Source organism: Mirounga leonina, unplaced genomic scaffold (assembly GCF_011800145.1).
Source record: "Mirounga leonina isolate KUSES-001 unplaced genomic scaffold, KU_Mleo_1.0 Mir_178, whole genome shotgun sequence".
NCBI lineage: Eukaryota > Metazoa > Chordata > Mammalia > Carnivora > Phocidae > Mirounga > Mirounga leonina.
In genome coordinates this window covers 6,166,946-6,183,992 of record NW_023270464.1, presented here as the reverse complement: position 1 = coordinate 6,183,992, position 17,047 = coordinate 6,166,946, and positions in this window count along the sequence as shown.

The following is a 17,047-nucleotide window of genomic DNA, read 5'->3' as shown; positions in this document are numbered from 1 at the left end:
TCAGCCATAAAAAAGAATGAAATCTTGCCATTTGCAAAGATGTAGATGGAACTACAGAGTATTAGTCTAAGCAAAATAAGTCAGTCAGAGAAAGACAAATACCATATGATTTCATTCATGTGGAATTTAAAAATAAAACAGGTGACTATGGGGGAATAAAAGAAAAGAGAGAGAGAGATGCAAACCAGAAAACAAACTCTTAACTATAGAAAACAAACTGAGGGTTACAGGGGAGGAAGTGGGTGGGAGGATGGGTTAAATGGGTGATGGGTATTAAGGAGTGTACTTAACGTGATGATCATGGGATTTTATATGCAATCACTAAATTCTACACCTAAAACTAATATTGCACTCTATGTTAACTAACAAGAGTTTAAATAAAAACTTGAAACAGAATTTAAAAAAAGAGAGAGAATCTGCAAGAAATGTTAAAAAGCTGTCATTGGAGACAAAAGCCATATTCCTATATGGAAAGATTTAATGGTCAAAAGTCAACTATCCAGAAGTTTACCTACAACTTTAATTGCAAGCACAATCAAGTTGATAAGTGATTTAAAAATCATATAGAGTTGAAAATGTATGAACATCCATAATGTAACTTTGAAAACCAATATTTAAGGGAAAGGGACTTTTTCTTCTAGATGAAATAACTGAATGTCTAAATGTAGTATTAAACTATTAATTTTTCACAGAAAAGTATATATATAAATCACATATAAAATGTGTTAATTCAGAAATACATTCTTCCACTTTCTCACAAAATAAACTATTCCAACTCTTTATTAGCATTTTTTAAATCAACAGCAAACACAATAATTAAAAGAGTGAGTTGTATGAAACATAGTCAAAGATGTAAGTACAAAGAAGATAATTTAAAACCTTCTCAGAAACAATAACAAATTATGAATTTTTCTAAAAAAATTAACATACTATTGGAGGATTTCAAGGATAATATAAGTAATATCCAATTTATGTTTTAGGAAGATTATCATGGTTAAAGAATAGATTTTAGATATCTATGGAAAGAGTACATTTGGAAGACTTGTAGTAATCTATTTCTATACAGTATTGTTGCTGGTCTGGGTTGAGGTGGTGACAGAATTGATGATTATGTTGTGATTGAATTGGTAATGTAAAATTGAAGTGGGATCAATATCTGGTTATATTTCTGGTGGATGATCCTACCATTTACTAAGAAGGGAAGATCCATGAAAAAAGGATAAATCTAGAGATCAATTTCTGTACATATTAAGTTTGATAACTCTCTAAAACTATTAAAGTGACATTAGCTATGCTAGACTGAAGCTTAGAAGAAAGGCCATAAATATAAAACGAGGGGTACCTGGATGGCTCAGATGGTTAAATTTATGACTCTTGATTTCAGCTCAGGTCATGACCTCAGTATTGTGAGATCAAGCCCCATGCCCAGGCTCCATGCTTGGTATGGAGCCTGCTTAAGAGTCTCTTTCCCTCTCCCTCTGCCCCCCTTCCTCCCTCTCTATAAATAAATAAATAAATAAATAAATAAATAAATAAATAAATAAATCCACCTTCAGAAATAGTTGAAAACTTCATGTTAATCTAGGAAGAAAAAAACGATGAAAGGGCACAGCACTTGGAAGAATGTGGAAGAATTGCCACATTTATTGTCCAGTAGAAATGGAGGTAACATCAGCACAGGAAACTGAGAAAGAATGTCCTGTGTGATGGGGGGAAACTAGAAAAGGGCTGATTGATGGAAACCAACAGAGAACAGTGTTTCAACACTTAAAGAGTGGTGGAGTGTATCAAATCTTGTTGTGCTATCAAGTAAGATAAATACAGATAGGACCTTTACATCTGGCTATGTGGAGGTCATTGGTGACCTCAATCAGAGCAGATTCAGAGGTATGGTGGTGTAGAAGCCAGATCACAGTGATCAGAGAATGAATGTAAGGTAAAAAAAAAAAAATGACACCCACACTTTCTGGGAAATGAATGAATGAATGGATGGATGGATGGATGAATGAATGAATAGGGTATAGAAAAACAGGATAATAGCTGGAGAAAGATGGTAAAGGTTTTGTGATTTGGGTGTTAATGCTTGCTTTTTAATGGAAAATGCAGAAAATATGTGGATAAAGGAAAGTGGAGACCTTGGCAATGCATCAGCAGATGAAATCTGGGACACGTGGAGAGTAAGGCTTCCTGTAAGAGTGAAAGAATTGCTCCATCTAGTGAAGATTAGAAAAAATACAAGTCAACTATAGATAGAATGGAGGTACTGGAGGTTACTAGAAGAAAGATAAGAAAGGTTGAGTTTTACTACTGCTGTATCTCCATGGGAGTAGGAAGTATTTGTGTGTAGATGTGTATGTGGTTGTGCTGGTTGTGCACTGCACAACTACGGAGGAGGTGTATGTGACTAGCACTTCCTGGTGTTCCGCAGTACACAACTTGTCTGGTAATCCATAGCAGCTCTGAATGAGGTCATCAGCTAAAAAAATGAAAGCATATCTCAGAATCTTAACAGTCTCTATGACTAGACTGATCCCACTGTTGTCCTCAATTGCTTCATAAGTTCTAGGAAAAAAGAAAAATAAGGATTATATACAGAGAGAGGCAGAATTAAGAGAGAGGGCAAAGAGCAAAGAGTGAGTTGATGAGTCAATACTGTTTTATTTTTCTATTTCTGGATCCATTTGTACCTCAACTGACTCTACTTTCAACTTTCCCGGGTAGTTGAATCAACTCACACCTGTCAGAATGTCTAAAATCAACAACACAAACAAACAACAGGTGTTGGTGAGGATTCAGAGAAAGGAGAACCCTCTTACACTCTTCGTGGGAATGCAAACTGGTGCAGCTGCTGTGGAAAACAGTATGGAGGTTCCTCAAAAAATTAAAAATAGAACTACCCTATGATCCAGCAATTGCACAACTAGGTATTAAACCAAAGGATACAAAAATACTAATTCAAAGGGATACATGCACCCCAATATTTATAGCAGCTTTATCTACAATAGCCAAATTATGGAAGCAACCTAAGTGTCCATCAACAGATGACTGGATAAAGAAGATGCGGTATATATATATATACAATGGAATATTACTCAGCCATAAAGAAGAATGAAATCTTGACATTTGCAATGATGTGGATGGAGCTAGAGAGTATTATGCTAAGTGAAACAAGTCAGCCAGAGAAAGACAAATATCATATGATTTCACTCATATGTGGAATTTAAGAAACAAAACAAATGAGCAACGTAAAATAACTAACTAACTAACTAAATAAACAAACGAATAAATAAATAAATGCAGAGAGAGGGAGAGGCAGACCAAGAAACATACACTTAACTATAGAGAACAAACTGATGGTTACCAGAGGGGAGATGAGTGGCTATTAAGGAGTGTACTTGTTCTGATGAGCAAAGGGTGATGCACGAAAGTGTTAAATCACTATATTGTACACCTGAAACTAATATAACACTGTATGTTAACTAACTGGAGTTAAAATAAAAACTTAAAAAAATCCTGGTTGATACATTTAGCATCTTGGAGGCCTTGCTGCTTTACACCTCGTCAGACATTTCTTAACAATAAAACATACATGCACTTGCATGTACACACACATATCCCATACCATATACACTAACAATGGAGTCTTAGGCAGAATTAAGTTGACAACAGCTAGAAATTTATATGTCAAAAATTATTTTGATATCTAATTTATAACTCTTCAACTGTACTTTAGGGGCTCCAATTTAATAAAGCATGATGAGTGTTCTGACACATGGAACAAATTACCCTTTTTAAAAGCATTCTTTAAATCTACCACTCATTACATGATTAGTATGTGCCAAGAACTAGGCTAACTGCTTTCTATTTTTAACCCTCACAATAATCCTTTGAATAGATGATATACAATTGACCCTTGAAAGATATGGGTTTAAACCGCATGGGTTCACTTATACGCAGATTTTTCTTTTTTTTTTTTTTCTTTTTGGTAAAAGTACAGTATAGTACAATAAATGTGTTTTCTCTTTCTCGTGATTTTCTTAATAACATTTTTCTTTTTTTCTTGCTTTATTGTAAAAATGCAGTACATAATACAAATAACATACAGAATATGTGTTACCTGTTTATGTTATCAGTAAGGTTCTGGTCAACAGTAGGCTGATAGTAGTTAAATTTGGAGGACTCAAAAGTTAATCATGGATTTTTCCACTGTGTGGGGGTGTGGCACACCTAACCCTCATATTGTTCAATGGCCACTGTATTTCCAAGTTACAGAGAATCAAGCCAAAACACAGAAAAATCAGATAATTTGCTCAAGGCCAAGTAGGAAGTGGCAAATAAGAAGTATCAGTATAAGCTCCACAACATTAAGAGAATGAAAATAAATATAATTGCTCAGGAAAATTTATACATTTTGCTCATATGTTAGGAGGGCCTGTAGCTGATGAGTTAAGAATACACAGATTATGGTCTTCTGTATGAAGAAGCACAAATCACCCACACAGTGTCAGCCGATAGCCCCCTCAGCATCCTAGCTGCCACTTTGGGGAAGTGAAAATCCTCAGGTCATTTTGATTGACAGTTTCAAGGCATTCACACAAAGGAAGTAAAGTGACAAGATTTATCATTTACTAATGATAGAAACAAGGGAATGCAATGAGCCGGGAGAAGGACACTATCAGCCCTCCATCCCAGGTCACAAGCCAACAGGAGATGGAGAGCAAGGTAGCAAGTACTGGTTGCTTCTAACGTGGTTAGGGCAAAGGTCACTAACTTTTCATGAGCTCAGCTCTAAGTGGTTATTTTAAAAGGTGCCCCAGGAAAAGAAAGCAAGAACTTAGGGGCAGAATCCTAGATCGAGGTCAGATCTTTATTTAAATCTCTAGACTTTGGATGTGACCATTATTGTCATAAATAAAGCAACTCAGAATAGCTAGCTGTTTTCTCATCACAATTAACCCCACGGTGACTACTCATTTGTCTTTAGGGTAAATCATGGATACGGTCTAGATGGTGGAGACATTAAAAGCCACTGGCAGAGTTTTGGCTGCCCAGAACATGAACCATCTGAGAAAAACAAAAATCATGATAGTTTGAAATCCTGTTCTTAACCATCCCCCCCCAGTTTGCTGGGATCCAGCCAAGATAATAAGTCAAAGTCGTCAGATACATTTAAGGTAAGTTTTTGATTAAAACTTAAGTGAGATTATGGAATACTTGCATCTGTTGGGCCATCTTTTGTAAATTTGTCTGAATTTGTCCAGAATTATTAATATACATGCAGCAGGTGGTGCCCTTTATAGAGAACACACATCCTTCCTTGGCCAATAAGTAGCCTAAGCTAAACAGTTATTCAAAACCATCTGTGCTAACGAATCATAAAGCTGTTGTATTAAGGCTAGGCTTTGGTGTAACAGCCTAATGTGTTCAGCCAGAGTGGCTGACAGGTTGGTGTTTGCCTTAAAAATTTGTTGTTATGTACCATAACAATGGCACCTAACCCAGTCCCTGAGGGACAGTAGCATCCCCAACATAATGGGGCAGAGTAACTGTACACTTTTGGCAGAGAGACAGATTGCAGGTCTTGTTCAATGATTATTCAGAATAGTCCCAGGAAAGCTAAATTACATTGGTATGACATACAGGACTCCCTGGGAGCTGGCAGGGATGCGAACTCATTGGAGGTTGAGGGAAGGCGAGGTGCAAATATGGAGAACTAGGTATGTGTGATGACCCCAAGGGCACTGGACCCACAAGTGAAAACCAAGCGTTTGAATGGGAAGATGAAGTAAGCTGTGATTCCCTAATATGGCTGGCCAAGAGGTCCAAAGCAGTGGGGACTGTGGTCCTTGGGATGAGATATAGTTCGTATTCATCCATGTGGTATTGGCCTGGGAAGATACAGAGGATTATGAAGGGCACGTGGGGACTCTTTCCAAGTGCCACATACTATTCTGCAGTGTCCTGTATGGGAGCAGTTGAGTACCATAGAGAGTGGTGGCAAGCTGCAGAGGTGCCTTCTGTTGGGCAAACGGGGTCAGAGTCAATAAGTTAATAGGCCACTAACTAGGGAAAAATCCTTTGTTGAGCCTATAACATGCCTGATAATCACAGCAGCCCAAAAAATGAGTTCTGGTTTCTGCCCATTGTATAAAAATATTAAGACTATTGGAGGGGGATAGGAGGATTGTAGAGCCCTGGGTGGTGACCACAGGGAAAGGTCCTCTTGAGGTCATGTAGGTCCTGAAAGACCCTACATCTGGGGTCCAGAATCCCAACATCTGGTGTTGCTTGGTAGTGGCAGCATCTACAGCCAGGGAGGAGTCCTTGCACCAGAAATTAAATTTACTAATCCATAGTAGGATGCATAATATACACCAATCTAATGGGTGTGGTGATGGCAAGCAACTAAGCAAAGTGCTTAAAGGGGTCCCCATAACCATAGGGATTATAAGCTTAGACACATACCTTGGCTTTCCAAAGCTCAAAGAGAGCAGCTTGGCAATGGCTGCTCGAACAGCAAGCACTGTAGTAAGCAAGGGGACCCTCGGGGAATCACATAGTTAACTCTGTAAAATGCCACTCAAGGGAGTTATCAGCAAGGGACTTAGAAAAACAAGAGTTTGTTTCAGCAACAAAGTCCCAGGGAGTCCTTATTAGCATCAGTTGCCAGGTCTTCCTGGGTTTCATTTCTGCTATGGTGGAAGCATATGGAGGCAGTATTCAAGCTGAAGTTGTATCCCTCAGTGCTGTGGGCTGGAACATTCTCATCTTCCAAATCCTGATGTCCCATGCTGTCAGGGTTGTTAATATCTTGGATTGTCATGTCCTGAACCATCATGGGCTGGGGCTCTGTTATCTCCAGCATTTTTGCAGGTGGAGGAATCCATCCCAGAGGGAGTTGGCTGTCCCATGGAGTTACCAAGGAGAATTGAGGGGCCAAGGCACATAACAGAATCACATGGATTTGGGATGCCCTGGTTAAAGTTTGCTTGCACCATTGGGGGCATTTACTTGTATCAGAAATTCTCAGGAAGTTTTGGGGGCCCCTGGAAGTGCACCATGAAAATGATTAGTTGGTACTCTCCTGTGAGGCATAAGAGGTCTCCATCCATAAATAATAAAGGTTGGAGGCACACGTGTAGCCTTGGTGTGAAGAAAATTTACTCTTGACAATCTAATGATTGGCCCCATATTATAAGAAATGTGTCTGAACTGCACAAGTCTGCTCGCCAATTAGAGTTGAAATTAGGGCAATGTAATGGCCAAGTGCCTGGAATTATTTCCACTTCCTGTGGGAGGTATGCTAAAAGAAATAAGCCATCTACTAAAACTACTCTACACTGGAATTCAGCTGGAATTTGCATATCAAGTTGGGTAAATGTGTTCCAGCAGCAGTATAATGGGTCTCTGTTCTTCCAGTGCACCAGGATTATCGATGACCAGTGAATCATAGCTAACTACCTGTCCCCAATTGGTCACCAGTAAATACTGGAAGGTGAGATGACTGACATTTTAAATCTGTAAGGTGGCTCAAAATGTTGAGAAAAATGTAAATAATATTGTCCTATAAGATGAAGCAATCAGATTCCCCCATAATAAAAATCATAAACAGCATGGCAAGGCCAGCCCATTTGGTGTGAGGAGAGTGGTGGCTATATGGCCTAGAGTTTAAAGTGTTTGTTGCCCCTGGAACCAAGGAAGTCCTTTTAGGAATCCATTTATTGTCCTGTAACTTAAGGAGCAAGAATTTTAAAATACCGTTAATGGCATTCAATAATGCCAGAGGCCTGTGGCCAGGATGGAAGATGAAAGTTCCATTGGATACCCTGTAGGGGATCTCAATACTATGGTATATGGATGTAAAAGGAGATCCTTGATCAGATCTAGTCAGAAAAGAAAGAAATTACCTGCTCCACAGGGGTGTTTCTGGTGGGTGTAGCAAGCACTAGGTCAGTAAAAGTATGCATATATGTAATGGTGGAACAGGTAGTGCCCAAAGATGTAGGAAGCATCCCTATGAAATCAACCTGCCAACAGCTAAAAGGGCAGTCTCTTCTCCGAGAGAAGCATGAGGTCTCCAGTGTTTGGTTTGGGGGTATAAATTGCAATTCAAAGCAATGTGTTTTGAAAGCACTGCTATATCTGGAAAGCCCTTGTGGCAGGCTTAGGCCAGTGTGGCAGCAGTTCTCCCATGATCCAAAGACATGGGACCATTTGCCCAGGGAATCAGGAGCATAGATGTGGTGACAAAGAAATTCCAGAATGATGGATTTGGGGACTGATTGAGGGGAATGACAGGGAGATCATGGTTTCATGGTAGCTGGTAGGGCCAACTGATCTAGACCAACAGGTCTAGAGTGGGTGATTAAGAGCCCTGAAGGGGTGGTGATCTGGATTCTAGAAAGGACATCTGCTTTGTGGTTAAAAATAGCCTCTGGTGTGGTAGTATCTGCATGTGCTAAAATATAGGGAACTTTAGTGGTGACTGGTGCCTGGAGGATGTTCCTCCAAATTGGGACACCTCAAATGGGATGGCCTTAAATGTGAAAATCATCCCACTGCCATTGGCTGGACCAAACTGCCAGCTTTTTAGCTACTGCCCATGAGTCAGTGAAAATATGTACAGAAGCTTGTTATGGGAAACAGTGCCTGCACACCATTTGTACTACCACAGACTCAGCAAGCTGATCCTATCCAACCTACTTTCTTTGGTAAATGTGGCATCACTGGCAAGGTTGTACACTGTCACTCTCCAACAGGTTCTATTGAGTACCGTGGTGGTTGTCTCCCTGTGAAGTACACAGACTCCCTTTCTCACCTGGTCACTCTTCCTAGGGGCTACCCCAGGTCACCAGAGGCTTAAGAAATGGAGGCGATGCCACCAGTTTCTCAAGGTTCATAGGCAGGTGGCTGAGGAGTGGAGAGGTCATATCCTCTTGTTATTTGGAAAGACCTGCCCTTTCAGGTTTAGCGCATTCTTGAACGTATCATTTTCAATTTAGCAAAGAGGCATTTGTGGCTGTGACAAATGGTTGTTGGGGGATGTCTCTTACCCATGACATAATAATAATGTGGGTACATAGGAGAATAGGCTCTGATCCTATGCTATCCTAGAGAATAGGATCCTCTGATCCTAACAAAGCCCAATTAGCAGCCAGAATTTGACATTTTAATGGAGTCTTTCAGTCAGCTGTGGAAGAAAAAAAAAAGGCAAAAAAACTTTTGGGCAGCCAGGAGGAGTGTGTTTTGTCCATTGGCTCCAGGATGCATAGTCCATGGTGGCCAGTGCTCAATCAGGAAGAAGGAGGCAGAGGGAACCAGGAGAAAGTTTGACAAATTCACCTTTCTGCCTGCTTATTGTTCAGCATTTTCCCAATAAAATGTGACTGCATTAGTGTATCTAAGAATGATGGGTAAGTGTGGTATGTGTTGCCTCCAAAATGTGAAGAGAAGAGACTTAAGATGTGCTGGGCTTGCCCTCACATGGTGGGAGGCTGGATAGTTAATAAGTTATATTTAACTGCAAGCAAAAGTTTCCAGCATTCAAAGGACCAGCTAATGCTCAGAAATTTAACAATTGTCGTTGGCCTTTGAATTTATTGTGATCAACAGTGCAACTTGTGTTGCAGATGGTTCACTAGCCAAGTTACAGTCTTAGGCACCATACCCTTCAAGGGACCCTGGATTAGAATGTCACTCATACAGCGCCAGATGGTGCCATGGGACATTGTAAGGGCATCCAGGTCATGTCTGCAAAGATTGGCGGCAAGAGCAGGCTGTTAAGATAGCCTATGTGAGGCTGGGTAAAGGTGTATTGTGTGCCATCAAAAGTGAAAGTGGACTGCAGCTGGGACTCCTCACAATCAATACTGAATAGAACATATTAGTTAGATAGATCATGGCAAAACAGTTCCTATAGCCCTTTGGATGTCCTCAATTAACTGGATAATGTTGGAAAGGGAGGCTTAATAGGGGACATCTAATATTTAAATTTTGGTAGGCAACTGTAAGGCAACACTCATTAGTAGAGAGCTTTCATACTGGCCAAATGGGGGAATTGAAAGGAGAAATGGTATGTTTAATGGCTCCTTCCTTTAATAAATCTTGAATTATGGGCCATATTTCCTCAGTCCCCTGTCACAAACGATATCAAGGAATATTTGCAATCTTAACTGGGAGTAGCAGTCATACGGTCTTCCAGTGTACAGTTTCCACCAGGATTTTGGGTTTGTTCCAAATGGTGTGGTGGTGTGTCAAGTCAATCATACCTATAACAGGAAAAGGTAGGACCAAAAGGGCCATAACCAGTAAAAGATTTTTAATAAACATTGTTCCAGTAGTCACATCCAATGGAAGTTGAACACCTACTATCCTGCTTGTTATACCTTGTTACTTAAAGGGTGCCCTCTGCTTGTGTTTGGAGGGGATCCTAGGAAGCAGTGTAATTTGGACTCCAGTGTCAAAAGTTGTGAAAAGTAGTTCATGTGTATTCCAGTGGATAATTAAGGAAGTATTTAAGTGGTTGTCCCCTGGAGGAAGAACAAGCTCCTAGAACTGCTGGGTCCCTAAGTTAAGGGCTTTGGTCATTATCACTCTTAGAGGTCAAGGCACAGGAATCCAGATCCTGCTGCTGGGGCTGGAGCATTTCAATAGGCGAAGGCATCCACCCATGACAGAGGGCGAACAGTCTCTTGAAGAGCCCAAAGTGCCTGAGCAAAGGTTTCTAACTTATGCTCAGGCTGTCCTAAGAATAAGTCATTAGGGAACCACAATCTCTGGAGTTTCTAATACAAAAAGGCCCATTGATTGGTCATCTTGTAAAGGAGGGAGCTGGGTCAAGATATCACTCTTTAGGGAAACCAAAAAGGGTCCTAGAAACCCCTATATTCTCTAGGGCCCCTCTATTGGGTTACTGGCTAAAGGGACAGAGGGGCTCTTTTGCCTTTACTGACAAACAAGATTTTGGGCTTCAGAAAAATTCTCTTTGTCTTATCTACCTATAGCATCAATGTAGTCTAATGCCTGCTGTACTGTATCTGACATTTCTATGATTTGTAACAGCATAACCTTATAATTAGGAGAAATTTCCTTCTCCCCCTCCCTTTAGACAATTTTTTCTAAAAAAATTTCCATTTCCACAATGGTATAATTAATGTCTCTGTTTCTCATTGATGCTGGTCATTGGATGTTTTGGTACAATGGATGGTGACAGGAAATGCCTGTGAGGGAGGTTCCTTCCTCCCTGACTCATATGCCTCCCATTCTAGGAGTCCCAATCAACCTCAAAGGGGTCAGGGTATGATTTGTGACAGTAGCAAGGAATGCAACAACATAAAAAGCACTTACTTCAATGGTGTTTGCCCACCCAAGGTTCCATGATGCCCCTGATAGAGCTGCTTCTGTCTTTGGTCAGGGCTGGCTTTCCAACCTCAACATTCTGGTCTTGGCCACCAACATAGTAGGCCCAGCAGCTAGCTTCCCCTTCCAGCACTAATCTAAGGGGACTCTCCTTGGCTCAGGCCCTGATAGCACATACCCTAGGACCCTGCTTGGGGGAAAAGAGGCAGAGCCCTACCATCTGGGTTAGCTCATCTTGTCTCAAAGCCAGGACTTTTGCATATGATTATAACTGATTACTTCCATACCTGACACCCAGGGGGTCTTATTTAGAGGTTAATGGAAAATGCACCCAGACTGGGGCCTGCTGGTTGGTGTCCCAAGAGAAGACCTTTCAAACACCAGCACTGACAATTTAAGGTGGAGATTGGCAGGGATACCAACAACAGCAATAAACAACAGTGCAGAGCACTGCAAACCACCAGCAAGCAGTGGTTCTTTCCCAGAGAGACTGAGTGGCCTGGGAGAGGTAGTGAGCCAATCACAGCTAAAGGGTTTTCTGTGGATGGTACACATTGTGCCCATAATCCCATCCCATTTTGTGTGTGTGGGGGGGGGGGCGGTAGCTGGTATATTAAATAAGAATATGCAAATTATGATCTGCTGAATGAGGGGGCACAAGCCATCCATCCACACAGGGTTAGAAAGTAGCCCCCTTAGCATCCAAGTTGCCACTTTGGGGAAGTGAAAACCCTGAAGTCATATTGATTGAAGACACAGTTTCAATACATTTATACAAAAGAAATAAAATCAAAGACTTATTACTCACAAATCACAGAAATGGGGATCAGGGTCACAATGAGCTGGGGGAAAAGCAGTCCTCTATCTCAAGTCACAAACAAGCAGGAGATATAAAGCAGGGTAGCAAGTACCTATGATGTATAAGGTGTTTGGGGTAGAGGTCACTAACTTTTTGTGGGACTCCACTCTGATTTATTTATTTATTTATTTATTATTTTTTATATTTATTCTAAGTGGTTATTTTAAAAGGTGCCCAGGGATGAGATGGGACTCCTATCACTTAACAAGGGGAGTGTGAAAGTCACTTTGTAAGGAAGATGAGTGGAAAGGAAGACAGTGTTGTGGCCATATTTGGAAAATTCTATCTGCCACATCACCCCAGATCTAGGTCTGTGACCTCTCACTCTTTCCTTGAGTTTGGCTGGAACATTGCATGTCTGTTATGGCTACCTCCAGTTCAGTATTTTTTTAATTAAGTGCAAAAATAAATTCTGTTGAATACATTAAAAAAATGCCTACTGTCCAGAGAAAAGCAAAATGGGAACTTGTGGCAGGAAGGCTAAACTCAGGTCCTTATCTAAATATGCAGAGTCTAGGTGTGAGTAGGTTGTCATGCTCATGTCATGTCATGAAATGCACAGGCAACTACTCAAAACAACTGTTTTCTCATCAGAATTTACCAATTGTTAACTGTTGCCAAAGTTGATTTTGTTTTTTTCCAAGATACAAGAAATAAGTTAGCTTGTTCTGGTTTGTCCATATCATTATTTACATATCCTAATTCATTTACGTAAATATGCATAGTTTGACTTTCTGATGTAAAGGGATTCTTTCTATTCTATTATATGCTATGCGATGCTATGCTAAGTGACACTATTTTATCATAATTCCAGTGCATCCTGGGGTTTAATTCCAGGAAGGGTGAAGCAATTGACAAGATATATAGAATTCTGTAGGAGCAAAATTGCCTACCAAACCCCTCAAAAGGCAAAAGACATATTTATGCTTATTAATGAATTCCTGATGTGATTTCCAATCTAGAAGGGTTGAATGCTTTAGATAAGCTTTATTTATATTTTCTATTTCAAGAAAGGTCATATTCCTACTTGATGTCACAACCACTAATTTGGATATTTATCTTCCTTGTTGCTCATTCCAGATTTTCCTTACAATCTCTGCAAAGATTTACATAATAATAGGCCACAGGGCTGATATGACTTCTCCATTTGGCTTCAGGAAAGAGAGTAAATGTATTATCCCTCATGGTTATTCCACAGCTGACAAGACCTTTCTCAAAGAATGACAGTTCACCCCAGAAGAGATATATCTCACAGGTCTTTATGATTCACATCTGCAATAACTAGGATTCAAAATAGCAGATGTCAACACTTTACAAGATCAGTGTATGACAAAGGCCTTGCCCCTCAGAAACTCCATTTCAGCACAGTCATATTTCTTTTAATAGCAATCAGAGCAAAGCCAGACTGTACAACCTCCACTAAAAAGTAGTTCCAAATAAAATTCAGAATTTAATAGTACTTTACTCTAGAAAATACCTAGCTAACACATACTGGGTTGGGCACAAGGGTGTAAAAAAAAAAAAAAAAGCCACAGAATTGCAAGAGATGGACATAAAGACAGAAAAAATGACATTTCAAAGTGACCAGTGCTTTTAGCAAGGCCACTAACCATGCCATTAGCTTACCTGTGACAGCAGTCAGTCCAGAAAGATCAACTGTGTGATTGGAAGGCTCAGGCTTTGAAGCAAGCACAATCAGATCTGACCTTCAGGAAAGTCCAGCTAAGAGAACTGGAAGTTGAGCTCAATAATGTGGTCAAATCAGTCATGCAATCAAATCCCAATAAAAATTCATAACATGGAAGCTCAGGCAAGTTTTCTTGGTTGGCAATACACATAGACGTGCCAGGAATATCATGTCCTGAGAAACTGGAAGTTTTACATTTGGAACCCTCCCAGACCTCACCCTATGGACTTATTCTTTTGGCTGGTCCTGATTTATAGCTAGTATTATACATTTGTAATCATAAGTATAGCACTTTCCTGAGTTCTGTGAGTCATTCTAGCAAATTATCCAACCTGAGAAGTGGGAACCCCTGATTTTATACCAGTTGATCAAAAGTATGTATGGCCTGGGAACCTTCGTCTTACAGCTGGGTCTGAAGTGAGAACGGTGCCCTTCACCTGTGTGGTTTGACCTATCTCAGTGCAGTTAGCATCGCAATTGCATTGCACAGGACAAATCACCCCTCTCAAATCTGGAGAGACAAGTTTACCAGCCATAGCAACTGAGATATGCTTCCTGGAGTACAGGGTTTTGGAGCCATATACCAGTGGGAACACTGAAGTGGCAATTTCAACAAATTGCTGGATGCTGAGTGTCTTAGTGGGGGAACCCCACCATGAAAACATGGTGAGAATTACAAAACGATCCCTTCATGACCCTGGCAAGGAGAGAAGAGTAACCATTGGGAAACACAACCAGAGCCTTCCCCAAAATGCCTACTCTCCAAAGGAAGGACTTGACCAGAGCTCCATTCTAAAACCTTATCCAAGTTTGGGGAGAGGAATTCCTGTTAAACGCAGCCCCTCTGTAAGCCTTCCTTTTTCTCCTAAGAAGAAGAAAAAAAAAAAAAAAAACAAAAATAAAAACAAAAACAAAACATAATCAATAGTGGAGAGGGCTTCAAGGAAATATATTGAGAATTCTGCAGCCAGGGAATAGAGGATGAAGCTAAGGGTTAAAGCAGACAACTGGAGGAGGGATGGAACCCCTTGGAACAGCCACAGACATGAGATACTGCCAACACTTTATCAGAAGATTATGGAATGTTCCTTTTTCCCCAAATCCTGTCATCAAACCAAGACTCAAGTTTAAAACTGGTTAAAGCAAGGGCACCCGGGTGGCTCAGTCAGTTAAGTGTCTGCCTTCAGCTCAGGTCATGATCTCTGGGTCCTGGGATGGAGCCCTGCTCTCTCTCTCCCTCTGCCCCTCCTCTCCCTTTGCCCCTCCCTTCCCTTTGCCCCTGCCTTCCATCTGCCCCTCTTTTCCCTCTGCCCCTCCTCTCCCTCTGCCCCTCTCCTTTGCTGGTGTTCTCTCACTCATTCTCTCTCTCTAATAAATAAATAAAATCTTAAAAAAATAAAACTGGTTAGAGCAAAAGAATAGAAAGACACAGACTCTATGAGGAGCAGTATCATTCAAAGCTCTTGTTTCTTTGTTGATCTTCTGCTTAGATGATCTGTCCATTGCTGAGAGTGGAGTGTTGAGGTCTCCTACTATTTTTTTTTAAAGATTTTATTTATTTATTTGAGAGAGAGAGAATGAGAGAGAGAACACATGAGAGGGGGGAGGGTCAGAGGGAGAAGCAGACTCCCTGCTCAGCAGGGAGCCCGATACGGGACTTGATCCCGGGACTCCAGGATCATGACCTGAGCCAAAGGCAGTCACTTAACCAACTGAGCCACCCAGGCGCCCGGTCTCCTACTATTAATATATTATTATCAATACGATTCTTTATTTTGGTTAACAGTTGGCTTATGTAGTTGGATGCTCCCATGTTGGGGGCATAGATATTTACAATTGTTAGATTTTTCTATGAGGAACAGTATATGAAAAAAACCACAAACCCAAGAGGAGAAAAAAATAGGAATTTAAAAGGAATTTGAAACTTCTTTTTTTTTTAAAGATTTTATTTATTTATTTGAGAGAGAGAATGAGAGAGAGAGAGAGCATGAGAAGGGGGAGGGTCAGAGGGAGAAGCAGACACCCTGCTGAGCAGGGAGCCCGATGCGGGACTCGATCCCGGGACTCCAGGATCATGACCTGAGCTGAAGGCAGTCGCTTAACCAACTGAGCCACCCAGGCGCCCAGAATTTGAAACTTCTGATGCTTATAACTACAACAAATATTAAACACAACCCAACACCTAGTCTGATTAATAAATTCTTTCACTTAAGGCTTACTTACTTCAGTTCCTAATGCCTACTACAAATATCTGGCTATTAACCAAAAATTGCAAAACATATCAAAGGCAAGGAAAAAAAAACACAGATGGAAGAGATAAAGTGATCATTAGAATCAGACCCTAATATCACACAGAGTTGGATTACCAGAAAGGGAATATAAAGTAACTATGATAAAAATGTTAAGGACTCTAATGGAAAAAGTAGACAATGTGTAAGAAGAACAGAGGGGTAATATCAGCACACACATGGAAGCTTTTCAATAGACCATGAGACAAAGAAGTCTCAAAAATATTTTGGATTAAGTGAAAATGAAAATACAACTTATTAAAATTTGTGAGATGTCACTAAAGCAGTGCTTATAAGGGAATTTATAGCATTAAGTGAATATATGCCTATATTAGAAAATAAGAATGAGGAACACAAATAAGAACTGAGAAACAGCAGCAATTTAAACCTAAAGAAAGCACAAGAAAGGGAATAATATAAATTAGAGTATAAATTAATAAAATTTAAGATAGGATCACAAGAGAGAAATTCCACAAACCCAAAAGCTGGTTCTTCACAAACATCAATAAAAGTGATAAACCTTTAGTCAGGCATGAGAGAGAGGGAGAGGGAAAGAAAGGATACAAATTACCAGTATCAGACATGAAAGTGGGACCATCACTACTGATTACTGATTCTACACACATCAGAATTATTCTAAAGGAATACTACAAATGCTAGACACATAAATTTGATACCTTAAATAAAATGTACCAATTCCTTAAAAGACACAAACTAATAAACTTGCCTAAGGAGAAATAGATAATCTGAATAGTTCTATACATAATTAAAAAAAAATTGAATTAATGATAAAAAACCTTCCAAAAGGGGTGTTTGTGTGGTGCAGTTGGTTAAGCATCCAACTTTTGATAAGCT